The sequence below is a fragment of the Melozone crissalis genome, unplaced genomic scaffold (genome assembly GCF_028551555.1).
Source record: "Melozone crissalis strain CALT ecotype California unplaced genomic scaffold, PUWL_Pcris_2 ptg000027l_1, whole genome shotgun sequence".
Lineage (NCBI taxonomy): Eukaryota > Metazoa > Chordata > Aves > Passeriformes > Passerellidae > Melozone > Melozone crissalis.
In genome coordinates this window covers 83,077,737-83,090,507 of record NW_026535805.1, presented here as the reverse complement: position 1 = coordinate 83,090,507, position 12,771 = coordinate 83,077,737, and the positions used below count along the sequence as shown (strand labels likewise).

The 12,771-nt window shown below is 46.7% G+C and overlaps 1 protein-coding gene across 2 annotated transcripts in view; it reads left to right on the top strand.

Moving 5' to 3' along the window:
- Nucleotides 1-1,134: 1,134 nt before the first annotated feature.
- Nucleotides 1,135-12,771, top strand: part of BACH2 (BTB domain and CNC homolog 2) — a 183,189-nt gene continuing 171,552 nt past the window's right edge. For both annotated transcript variants that reach the window (XM_054279575.1, XM_054279574.1), the window contains exon 1: nucleotides 1,135-1,433. The gene's annotated coding sequence lies outside the window, so the exon portion shown is untranslated. The remainder of the gene's footprint in view (nucleotides 1,434-12,771) is intronic.

Below are 12,771 nucleotides of genomic sequence, written 5' to 3'. Positions count from 1 at the left end.
CAAGCCTCGGGGTGGGGAAGGGGCTCGGATTCGGGCGCTTCACAGACAGACAGACAGACAGACATACACACACACCCCCGAGGGGAGGCGAAGAACAGAAGAACAATCAGCGCTCCCGCGTCGGGAGCACTTGTCGGGGTTGTGTTTTTGTTTTCAGTCCCGGAGCGCTCACCTCCCCGTGCGATGCTGGGCACGGCTGACTCATGACTGCTGCGCGTTTGCGGTCGCCACTCTAAGTAGGATGAGGTTTCTCCAGGGGGGTGGAGCGCGCAAAATAACGCAGGCATCGACACCGAGGCGGCCCCGCTGGCAGCCAGGGCTGACCGGGGTGGGTGCTCTTTGCCCTGCCCGTCGCACCCTGCCCAGTGCCTCCCCACCGCCACAGCCGCCGTAGCGGGGCCCCCTCAGGCCGCCCCCGCCGCCATGGCGGCCCCTCGCGGCGGACTACGGCTCCCAGAGGCCCCCGCGGCCGCCGGCGCGAGCCCCGGCGCGGGGTCTGGCGGCACGCGCGCACGCACACACGCACCCCCTTCTCGCGCGCGCACACACACACACACATATACACTGCCGCGGGAGGGAGCGAGCCCGTGCCGCGCATGCGCTGGCCGCCCGCAGAGGGGCGGGGCGGGCGGAGCGCCGCGGCTATTCTCGGAGCGGCCGTACGGCGCTCCCCGCACGGAGGGGCCGCGGCGGGCGTAGGCGCGGCGGCGGGCACTGCGCCGCTGGCGTAGCGTTGTTGTGAATGGAGCGCGCGGCGGGGCGGGGAGGGTGACGTCAGCCTGCGAATGTCAACAATGTAGCGATTGAGGGGCGGGGGCGGCGCTGGGCCGGGGCGCGGGAGGCGGCGGCGGGCGGCAGAGCCGGGCAGCAGCAGCGGCCGCGGCAGCAGCAGCAGCAGCACAGCAGCGCCGCCTTCTCTCCTCCGCCTCCACCGGCCGGGCTGCCACCGCCGCCGGCCCCGGGTGCCGCTCCGGCAGCGACACAGCCGCCGCGGTGCTGCTCCCCCTCCCCTCCCCCCCCGCCCGCCCTCTCTCCACCCGCCCTCCCTCCGCTGCGGCTTTCTCTCCTCCTCCGGCCCCCCTGCCAGCCCTCCCCTCCTTCCCTCCCTTCCCCCTTTATTTTTCTCCGCAAGACTTTGGCTCTGGAAACAGCTGGTTCAAAGCAATCGCCATGTGATGATCGTCTGGGTCGGGTTTTTTTTTTTTCATTTGGGGGGGGGAGGGTGCAGGTTTCTGACCGCAGAGAAATACTAATAAGAATTTCCGAAACAACAGCAGCAGCAACAACAAGAACAACCTCCCCCTTCCCCAAACCTCCTCAGCCGTAACAGCCCCCCCAGCCCCGGGCCCGCTGCACCCCGCCCCGCTGCCTCCCCCCGCTCCCGCCCAGGCTGCAGCGACAGGGGCGACCCCCGAAAGTTGCGCGGAGGCGAGGTGAGTGCGCCTGTTCCGTGGCTCGGCAGCCCCGCCGGGGACGGGGAGCGGGCGGCAGGGGGGCGAACTTTGGGGGGAGGCCGGCCGTGCGGGGGGCAGCGTGGCTTCTCCCCTCCTCATCCTCCTCCTCCTCCTCCCAGGCGCAGCAGCTGTTGCGCGGGGTCAGGCGGGGGGCTGCACCCCCGCCCCCGGAGCTCCGCGGGCTGTGCAGGCGCGCTCGGCGCTTATTCCTTAAAGTGGGAAATACGCGCGTTGCGTAACGGGGAGTGCGCGGCGGGCGCGCGTGTGTCCGTCCGTCCGTCCGTGCGCGCTCTGCCGCTCCCCTCCGCGCTGCCGCGGAGCCCCGGGCCGCCCCTCCGCCGCCGCGGGCACCTGCAGCCTCCCGGGGCAGCGCGCCCCCGGTGCCGCGGGTTCGGAGCGGGGCGAACTCCGGTAACAGGAGTGCCGGGATCGCTGAGGCGCGGCGTGCGGGCACGGCGGCAGCGCGCCCCGGAGCCGCTGGCTGTCATGGAAAGAGGCTGAGTGTGAAACCGTGCCTCTCCTTTTGTGGAGCGGGCTATTTTGGTTATGCAGCCGGTGCCTTGCTGAAATCGCTTCACTTGCTGTGAGATCATTGTGCCCTTGTTGTTGAAGCTCCGGAGTAAACCCCGGGTTTCGGTCTTTACTGATAAACGTGAGGCAGGGACGACATCTGATTAGAAATACTCCTTAAGATGTTGGAGAGATTGGGAAATTACAGCGTTCCTGTTTGCTCTTGTTGAAGCCGTGTCAGTGTTTTCGTGATGAAAGCCCGTTTTCAGAGACTTTGGAACTGTCGCTAAACTTATGCATATTTTAATTTTTTTCTTCTGAGCCTCGAGCTGAAAACAAGTTGGGTTTTTGTTGCTTTTTTTCTGTTTTGAGCTGGGAATTGTCTGAGATTCTGCTGTAGCTGGTGGAATGCTCTGCAGTTTGGGGAGGGTGGTGATGCTTGGGTAAATTGACTTTTTCAGGTATGTAAATAGTGAAATTTGAGATAACTGCTGAGATGAGATGGGTAGAGTAAAACGATAAGGTGGTGTCTTAGGTTTTTGCTGCAACCGCCCCATAGACAACAGCTTTAAACCAGTGTTCTAGGAGCTCTACCTCTGACAAATAGAAATAAAATTCCACCTCACATGCGGGCTTGCTCTTTTAAAAGCCTTGTTGCCTTTTGTGTCCACCCGCCTGCCCCTGTCACTGGGATCTGGGCAGCTGTGCAGCAAAATGGATCGGCGTTGTACTTCCCTGCCGTGTACTGAACCTGAGTTTTCAGCATTGCTTTTCACATTTGACCCTTCAGCTTCAAAGGCTGCTCTGAAGGTGCTCTACAAGGAATGGAAGGAAGCCGTGACTAATTGGAAAAGTAGAGAACTGAAAAATCAGGATCATAGGTCTAGTTGTCTTGTTAGTTTCCTCTGTATCGCCGAGTGAGCCGCTCAAACAGATGTACGCCAGCACACAGCTGCCAAGCGGGCAGGAAAGGTCCCCGGTGATTCTGGAGATAGGATGGTTCTCAAGATATTTAGGGATCTTTGGAGAAATGCTCCAGAGGAGCAGAGTGTGCAGTGCTGGGCAACTCTGCTTTGAGACTTGAGGTTGAACAGCTAAAATTTTTTTAAACTTTTACCATTGTGGAGAGTAGATGGGGAAGATGCAGGCAGTGAATAGATGACTAATGCACATGCTGACAGATCTGTTAATCAACAGCAATTGTTTATGCTCAGGTATCTCACTCTGGGAAACAGTTCTAGGACAGGTACTCCTGGTCTTTTTCTGACCCAGAGGCACATCTGGAGCATCTGTTGGTGGTTATGTGCATGCTGGCAGATTGCTCTGGTGATGTAGGTGGGATGCCTTCCTCTCTTTTCCTCTTGGCTTTCAGTCGTTCATTTTACAGCAAGAAAACATTGTCTGTTTGCTCTTTTGTGTTGGGCAGGAAGGGAAGTTAGGTATAAAACCTGAGTTTATGAGGAGATTTTGGTAAATCTTTGACATTGGAGAAGTCTTCAGATACTCATTGAAATAGTAAAGTCTCCGTAATAAATAGCAATTTTACATATCTCTTTCTGCAAGTGCACAGTAAAAGACAAAGAGAGCTGAAAATAAAACCCTGGGTAGATGATGTGTGGTGTGGAATATGTGACAGAAGTTGCTTCCCTTTGCTTATTTTAAAACTTTTGTTGCTTGATTTTTCAGTCTGATGTGCCATTTTTTTCTTAATGAGGCTGCAGTGTGATTGCCAGTTATTTTCTTTTAGATTTTCTCTAAAGGGGTAGTGTAAAAAAAAATAAATCAGTGTTTGGTTTTTTTTTTAAGAATAGAAATAGATGTTTTGTGATTGTGTGCCTGTGACATCTGTGACATTCTTTTTGGGTAGGGCATCACATATGCACACATAAAGAGACTTCTCAGACCATAGCAAAGAGAGGTTTATGGCACTAAGCTGAGAAATGAGATGTGTAACATCAACATATGCCAAGCAATCTTTTCAGTAATAATGGCATTTTTATGTAATAAACTTGATAAAATTGAATAGTATTTATTGTGTGACATGAACAGTGTCTCTTGTGGTTTTAATATAGGTGCTATGAACATGGTTTATATATTCAAATCAAAATGTGTATGCCTTTTTACTCAAAGGAATACTTTGTGAATGGTTTCTTAGTTTACTCTAAGAATGTACCTGCAGTGTTGAGCAGGTCTGACTTAAATTTGAAAGCATGCATACTTCTTTCATCTCTGGGTCTGAATTTCCAGCTCAGTTCATTTTGGGTGTGATGCTTGTATATAAGGGTTTTCTGAGTTGAGCTGTTAGGGAAAATACACGCATTATTCCATTGATGTGCTGAAGAAAATTCAGGTTTAAACTTCATGCTTTCTCTGAGTTACTCCTACTGCTTTCAGTGTTCCTGCAGACTACAGAATGCTTTAAGAGAATGTGTAAAAAGTGTTGTTCTGATACTGCAGTTCTTTGCTGATATTTGAGCAGGTGCCCAAATGATTTTGTTGTCATAGATGAATGGGCAGTAGAGTTCTACTCCCAGTAACTCCTGCAGGATTTCTGGAATAGTGCTCAAAGTACTCATTCAGGTTGTTACAAAAAACGGTCATCATGCCTTTAAATTCAGCCAAAAGATACTAACCTTGGCAGCTGTGTGAGTATTCCACATTTATTTGAAGCTTGTATCAAGAAGATGTAGAATGTATGAATATAGCCAGCTGAGTTGCAATGTGCTCATCTTGCTTTTTAGATAGGCAGAAACATCTTTGTAGTGGATTGAAAAGAGCACTGCATACTATGCCACTCTTAGACTATGAATTACAATTTTAAAGCAGGCAAGCAGAGGAATGTGTACAAATGCTGCCTCTGTGACCAATGATGGACTTGCATCTTGTGAGTTACTAGAACTAATGATCAAAGAGCAAGCACATGTTCAGAACAGGCAAAAGAAAAGGAACGAGGGAATAAGTTGGGGAAAGCCCTTATGCTAAAAGTTTACATGTGTGGCAGAACTTTGATCTGTCAAAAATTGGGCTCGGAAGACTCCTCTGCTCGATGGTATTGATCTTCATGCAGAAGGAGCCGCAGCAACAATCTGAAGAACACCACCTGTGCTGCACTGGCATCTCAGCAGGTCAATAGATGTGTCCCTGTTGAGCTTGAAAAAAACTGTCTGTGAAAGCTCCTGATACAGTGGGGGCTGAACTGCGGCTCCTGTGTGTACCACCTCAGCCCTCTCTGACTTCTGTGTCTGTTCCCCCTTTGCTGTTTACACCTGCTGGTGCAAACCTGCCCCCAGAGCCAGCCGGGACATTTCGGATTCAGTGCCTCAAAGGAGACGGAGAAGGAGGAGGTGGTGCCGGTGGTGGTTGCAGGGGCAAGGGACACGGGGACCTGAGCTATGCCTTTTTCTTCTTTTTACTTTGAAAGGGTGACCTGAAATGGTCAGATCCTCCCAGATTTATTCCTGAGACCTATCATTTGCATACAACTGTCTCTGCTATCTCAGCTGAACAAGATGATTGAAAAGCTATTAGGAGCAAAAAGCAAGGGAATTTCCAGTTTATCCCTAGTAAGAGCTGAAACAGAAGCTTGAAGCTTTTTTTTTTCTTTTCTCCTCCTGAATGTTGAAACCAAATCAGCCGGGCTGTGATGGGTAGATGGGGTTTGGTGCACAGGTTCAAAAGGAGTCTCCCCACTAAGAAAAACAGGAACTGTTTGCTGCCTGTCACCACGCGGGGCTTCTGGGCTGTGGAGCAGCAATTTTGTTTTTTGAAAAGAGGAAAAGCAGCTTAAATAAACAAAATGACCCCTGAGACTTAATCACAGCTACTTATTATAGCTGACATTCACTGAGTACTTTTTTTTCCTTTTTTTTTTTTTCCCCCCTTCTTTCTTGAGTGATCGCTTTAAAATTTTAACCTGAACCAGGAAAACAGGAACTGTAGGTGTGGAGGTGTTCCTTCAGCCCGATTTGCATGCGGGCTGTTTTTTATTTGGCGGGTAGGTGTGTTCGGTGTGTGTGCGAGTACAATTGAACGTGTCAGCAGTTCGCTACGAGCCGCTCTTGCTGACTCACGTGTCTGGTGCAGCTTGGAGCTGCCCTGGCTATAAACCATCCTCGATGGGAGGCGCGGGCACGCAGACCGGCAGTGCCGAGCCGCTGTTCAAAGGTTATTTTCGGTTCTCCGGTCACTGCTTTGCTGTGGTTTTCTTCCCCAGCAACATCAAAACACACTGTCACTGTGCCAGGCTGCCATTCCTCTAGGTGCCGGGGGTAGAGTGGAAGTTCATTGTGCCGCTGCAGAGGTTGCGCCCCGAGTGCGTTCTGATGCTGCTGATCTGCAAGCTCAGCCTCTGGGCTTTAGGTGTTTTTGTTGGTGTTGGGTTTTTTTGGTTTACGTAGGGTTTGGGTTTGTTTGGTTTTTTTGTACTTTTTTTGTGACTGGGGTGTTACCCAAAACTCCCCCTGAGCATAGTTTCAAATTTGGGTATGGCAAGTCTAACCTATGAATTGTGTTTTTCCTTTCCAAATGCAAGCTGTGCTGTGGAGTCTCCTGCCCTCCACCCCTTTTTATGGCATAAATCTTCTTTAAAGCCAGCAAGGATTTATGATTAAACTTTAAAAAACCCGGTTTTAGCTGTCTTTAATTTTCAAAATTTTGCTATTTCTTAGTCTCATTTTTACCTCATGTGTGGCAATTTCACTGGCTGCTGGCATGAAAGGATTCCTTCGTCTGCTCACGCTCTTGTACAACTGCTTCTTTATTTACAGACTCTATTCTGATTACTCATAAGGATTCTAAAATGATAGCTGCTGCTGACTGATGATTTTTAACTGATCTTCTTGTTGTGGTTTTTGGGTGTTTTTCTTCCCTCCTTTCTTCTTTCTTTTTTAGCTGATCACAAAAGCCTTTGCAGAAGTGGAGCAAATTAGCCATCTGCAGTTCTGGATTTACTGTGAGGGAGTTTAGATTTGTAGTTGTCTTTTGTGTATTTTTCTTCTTCTTCTTGTGGAATGGGTGAAAAATAAGCGGTCTTTGAAAGTGTGATAAAGAAAATCAGCTGCTATAGAGCAGGGTTTAAAAACAAGGTGAGTTCATATCACTTGTTTTGTTTTTAGTCAACTACTTTGACCAGTAATTAATAGAAAACCACACTGAGAGCTTTATAACACATGAAGAAAATGGGTGTTCTTGGTTTCTGCCAATACAAATGACTCATCAGTATCAGTAGGGTTTCTACTTCTAATAATAAAACTGTGGAAGACCTTTAAAACGTGTGGTTTTCGCCCCTACTCTTAGTGAAAGGTTGGAAAATATTACTTTGGGATTTTTTTTTTTAACTTTTGGGAGATTTAGTGATTTGCTATGCAGCAGTGAAAGATCTTGTACCCTCCAAAGAAAACCTACTTATACCACTGCTTGCAGTGCAAAAGTCTTCCCCTCTCCTGTCTTCTTTTAATGATTTACATTTGACTGTAGAGTATTGCCGATGCTTAGCCTTGATGTCAGAGATCTGGAAAATATAAAGTATTTGTGTCGACTGGGGGAAGGCTTGGCACACTACCTCATCTTGCTGAGCTGCTGTTCTCTACCTCTTCTCCAGTCTGGTCAGGAGAGGCACAGTAAGGCTGACGAGTGACCTGTGTTGCTGTTTCGGTTGGGGGTCAGAGGATGTGGAGAGGAAGATAAACAGAAAATAGGAGTTGAAACATAAATGACAACTGTAGGATGTGTCTGTCGCTACCTGGAAGGAAGCGCGCATCTTCCAGTACTGAAAGTGATACTGAGAAAAGTGCAAATCAGAAAGTGATCTGTTAAATGATTTTATTTTTCTCTCTCTCTTAAAAAGTAATAGTTTTCAAATACTTTTAGCTGTTTACCTTTTTGTAAAGATTCTGCGCTTTGTTCAATGCAGTGGTGCCACCTCTAGCACATTCTGCTTTTTGTTTGAAAGTGTTACTTGTAGGTTGCGAGGTTATTTTGTTTTCATGTAAGCAGAGCATGCCCTTTGTGGTGTTACAGTATATAAAATTTTAATTATTTTTTTCAAGGTGTTGTACTTTGAATTGTAGTCCAATCAGTGGCTCCTGATCTGCTGCATTAATATTTAGTGTTGCTATCTGTTTTCAAGTTGCCTGTGTTGTTACAAGGTTTAAAGGCTGTACATGAGGCAGTGCTAGTATTTCCTTCCCTGTTGGAGTGAAAATTCCCACATTTATGAAGCCTCCATGTTTACTTTCTCTGTTGTTGCAATATTTATACTAGTAAGTTAATCCTTATAAGGATATGATGGTTCTTTGTTTCTTCTTATTCTATTTTAAAAGCAGAGTGTGTTTTTAACAAAATCCAATCAGAAAATCTAGACTTAACCGAGCTTCCACATTGTCAGCGGGCATTTTTTACCACTAAATATTTATATATATTAATGTAGTTGGTTTTGGTTGTGCTGAAATACCTTGGATGTACTTGTCAGTTTCTTGTGTGACCAGACTCTGACGGAGAATCTTTATCTTGTAGCTTCTTACTGGGAGAAGTGCACTACAAATAGAGGTACAGAAGCCTGTGGAAATTAAACTTTGCAACATGTGGAAATCCAGTTGTTCGTTACATGGCAACAACAACGCAGGTTTTATTATTTTCAGATGGATATAGCATAAAAGGCCAAATTCCAACTTAAGGGATTTATTTAGGGACAGTTCTTACTGAAGTTCACAGAAGAATAATCGGTAAAGCCTGCAAAATAAGGTGTCATTGGTCATTCAGAGTTCAAGAGGACACAGGTTCAGCACTCTGAGTTTGGCATGTCTTTAGAAAACCCTGCCATCAGAAGTGCCATGAAGGTTGGATCATGGCAAACGAATAATGGGTCTAGATCTCACTGATGTTTTGGGCTCTTGACTCTGAAATGGGATTTGTGTCCAAAATCACTGAGGGCAGGACCTGTGAAGGGCATATGATAGTGTTGCTGCCAAATTTAGGGCTATGATTCTGCTTGGCATCTTCTCTCCTTGCCTTTGCTTGCCCTGGCACCTGTCTCATCCCACAGTGGGCCAACCCGGAGAACTAAATTGGCAGGAAATTACTCTGTGTGTAGGGTTAGTTTTGTGCATGTTACGTTTGCTGTGGAGTCTGTCAAGAACTTGGATAATGCATCAAATTAAACCAAAACTTGTTAAAAGGCTTAGAGCTGGCCATGGGACATCTGGTCTCCAAAGTGCACTGTCACTGCATCATGCCCCATCTCCTGAAGATTGTTCTTGTCTTGCTCTGGCAATGTGGTGGCTCTGCAGAAAACCAGTAGCAGCCTGTGCCTAGCCTAACCTGTAGCTTGGCTGTAGGAACTTGCTTCCTAGCCCATGAGAGGTTAGGGATATATTTCCAGGTTGTATGTGCAACAAACAATTGAAGAAATAGTTAGAGGAAAGCAGAACTCAATCAAATGAGTCCTCAGTGCTAACAAAATGCAGAAGTACTATCTCCTGAAAATATTCAAATAACTGAAAGAGGGTAGGTTTAAATTAGATGTTGGAAAGAAATTTTTACTGTGAGGATAGTGAGGTACTGGAACAGGTTGCCCAGAGAAGTTGTGGATGCCCCAAACCTGGAAGTGTTCAAGGCCAAGTTGGATGGAACTTAGAGCAACCTGGTCCACTGGAAGGCATCCCTTACCCATGACAGGGGGCTTGGAACTAGATGATCCAGAAAGTCCTTCCAACCCAAGCCATGCTGTGATTCTGTAATAACTGTTCTAATTCCTGCCTGATTCTGGTTTCTGGCCTCATGCCACCAGGTCATGTCACTGATCTCCCAGATGTGATGAGCTCTTGAGGATGTTTACTTGAGAATGAGCAGACTTGCTGACTATGGAGAATTTTTTGAACCATGTGGCTGCATTCCTAAACTCTTGGGTCTTCTCACAACCTTTTATCACTCTGGGGATGATGGTGAACAATGTTGAGTAACAGGTTCAGCAGATAACCCCAGTGACTTGAATTTACTCAGGTGCAGGAGGGAGTCAGTCTAATGTCATCCTTCGAAATGAGAGGGTGAAATTGAGAGCTGGTAGTGCCTTGTGCCACTGGGTGGGAGCATGAGGTCCTGCTTGGCCATCTGCTTGTTGTGCTTTGCTGAGCTGATTCAGCTTTTCGACCTAGTACACGTCAGTTTACCATTTTCTTAACCCTGGCTAATTTTCCCAGGCAATTTGATGAGTAAGACCACAGGTCCAAAGAGCAGCAGGGCTAATGTGGGAAAGTCAGGGAGGAGCAGTGGGTGTGCAGGTGGCTGAGGGGCAAGCCCAGATCTCCTAGATTTGCTGTCTGTAGCTTCACCCCACCAGGCTGCTGGGGCTGGGTGGCTGTTGTTTGGGAGGAGGACAGCACTGCTGCCCCTTTTATGTGTTCTTGAGCGGCACCCTGGGATGATTTCTGCAAAGCTGAATGCTGGTTGTGCATTAGGGAAACTTTTTACGAGACCCTGGGTAGCAAAAATGAAAATGCAACCTTTTATTAGGTTCTCTTCTTGAGCTGGGAAACCAAAATTCTGCTTCAGGTCAGCTTCAGGTATCTGCTGTGCCTGAGGTACTTTTGTGTGTTCTTTACCCTGCCAAGTGCTTGTGACTCAACTCAACAATTTAACTTAATTTCAAATCCCTTAATTTGTTCCTGTAACTTATTAAATGTGTACCAAGGGAAAGTGTGGAGCAGAGTTCTTACAGAAATCCAAATTAAGTGAGACTGTGAAGTAATCATGGGGCATGTCAGTAAGCTAACCCCAGTGTAAAACTCATGATAAATTATGAAATGTATGCATAGTTTGTCATAGCTGGAAATTCATGGGCAATGCAAATTTGAACACTTTGCAAGGAAATTTTTTTGTTTGTCTTTTTCCCCTTCTTGGTCCTCTTCATTTGTTTTATTATTAAACTAAAAGTAGAGTCAGTGATTCATTCAGTAATCTCTTTCTTGGACAGTTAGTCATCTGCCAATTTGTGTTAACTTTCCACTTTGTTCAGAAAGTGAGTAATGCTTAATGCACCAACCAGCAAATTCCAAGCTTAAAAAGCTGTGAGTATCATTCAGAGCATCTCTAAACTTTCTCTGAAAAAATTTCCCATTTTGTAAGATCAAAGTAAAGGTCTGACATGCAGTGTTGTACAGCTACAGTCCAGTTGTTTTGTCTAGCCCCAGTTACTAAAGCAAAACACAGGGTTGCACATGGAGTGCACAAGTACAAAAAACCCACATGTTATTTAACCAGTGTAATGCTTCTTGTTTTTCTTCCCAAGTACTACTTTCAAGGGGTAAATGCTGCCTGCATAGTTCTTTTTCCCTCCCCAGATTGCCATGTCTTGTTAATTTCTATTGTTTCCTACCTCAACAAATTGTGATGCTATCAAGGCTAATTTAGTGAAAATAGCTTGCAAGGAAAGTAGTAATTGTTATTAGCTGCCTGCTACAAATATTTCTGGTGCTTTTCATGATGAGTTTTGGTAGAAAAAAAATACTGCTCTGTTAAGTGTTTTCTGTATATAACTTCCAGCTATGAAGCCTTTCTACATCAGTGGGGCAGATATTTTGATTTCAAAATGTTGCCAGTTATTTCTGAAGATGAACATAGTGCTTGATTGAATCACTTGAGAACATTACTACTTTTTTCTTTCTTATAAAGACTGGAGTAGTGTGAAGAGCCACAAGGTCAGTAATGTCATAGGAGAACTTTATAGGAGCGAAATCTTTGCAGTCTGCTCTAAAATGACACGAAAGAGCTGACTATTACACTGAGCAGCAAAGGAATTCAAAGTGCAGATGGGACTTGAGTGCTCTGGAGAGGGTGTGCATGTGCAGAAGGGTAGGGCAGTGGTAAACATGAATGCCAGAAGTGGTTTGCTTGGCCCCACACATTTCCTCGTTCCTTCCCCAAGTGCCTGTTGTCCTTCCCCCCACTTGCAGTTTGCTTCTTGCAGTGAAGTTGTCTTCTCTATGATTGTCCTTTGGTACAGGTGGTTTTAGGGTTTCCTGATGCCACAGTTCTGTAAACAAGCAAGGCAAAAGCTGCGAGAGAGGAAAGAATAACCTTTGGTTATAGGGTCTGTAGCATGATGGGGCCATAGCAGAGTTCTGTTGTGCTCAGCTGTTGTCAGAATAAAAACATGATTTGGTCTTGAGGAAAAGGTAGAAGATCCATTCCTAGAATCCAGTTCCATTCCATGTAAAAAAATATCCTGGTAACCATGTTCCAGTGTGAAGAATTAGGGCTTCTGAGAGGTTTTCCCTTCTAGTCTTACTTTGCACCTCAGTAAGTTTCAATAGTTTGGTGAAGCTTTGGACAAACAGCCATATCAGGGATGCTTATTTGATCACCAGCCCTTGAGATTTGCCCCTCTTGGTTACCTGCACATTTTTCAGCATCAGCAATGTTAGTTAATGCAATCCACCCTCCCCACTCTGCCTTCTGGGATGTCTATGCCCACACTAGCATTGCTTGCATATTTCTGATTTAAACCTTCAGAGCATTGTGAAGAAGTTCCTTGCTAGGTTTGGGGTGAAGGTGGGGTGAGCAGGCAGAGAAGAGCAAAGGCTGAGGTCGGTGGTGCAGCTCTCAGTTGAGTTTGGTGCGCTCTGTGCATGCGTGACTCAAGCAATGGCTGATTCACCACCTGTAAGTGGTTTGGGATTTGCTTGGTGTTTTTTTGTTTGTAAAGTAGTAATCCATCCAGAGGGGAAAGTTAGTGCCCTTTTGTTGGACTATGAGTAAACCAGAACTGTGAGAAATGTCTTTGCTCCCAGCCTATTGCTCCAAATGCTGGGCC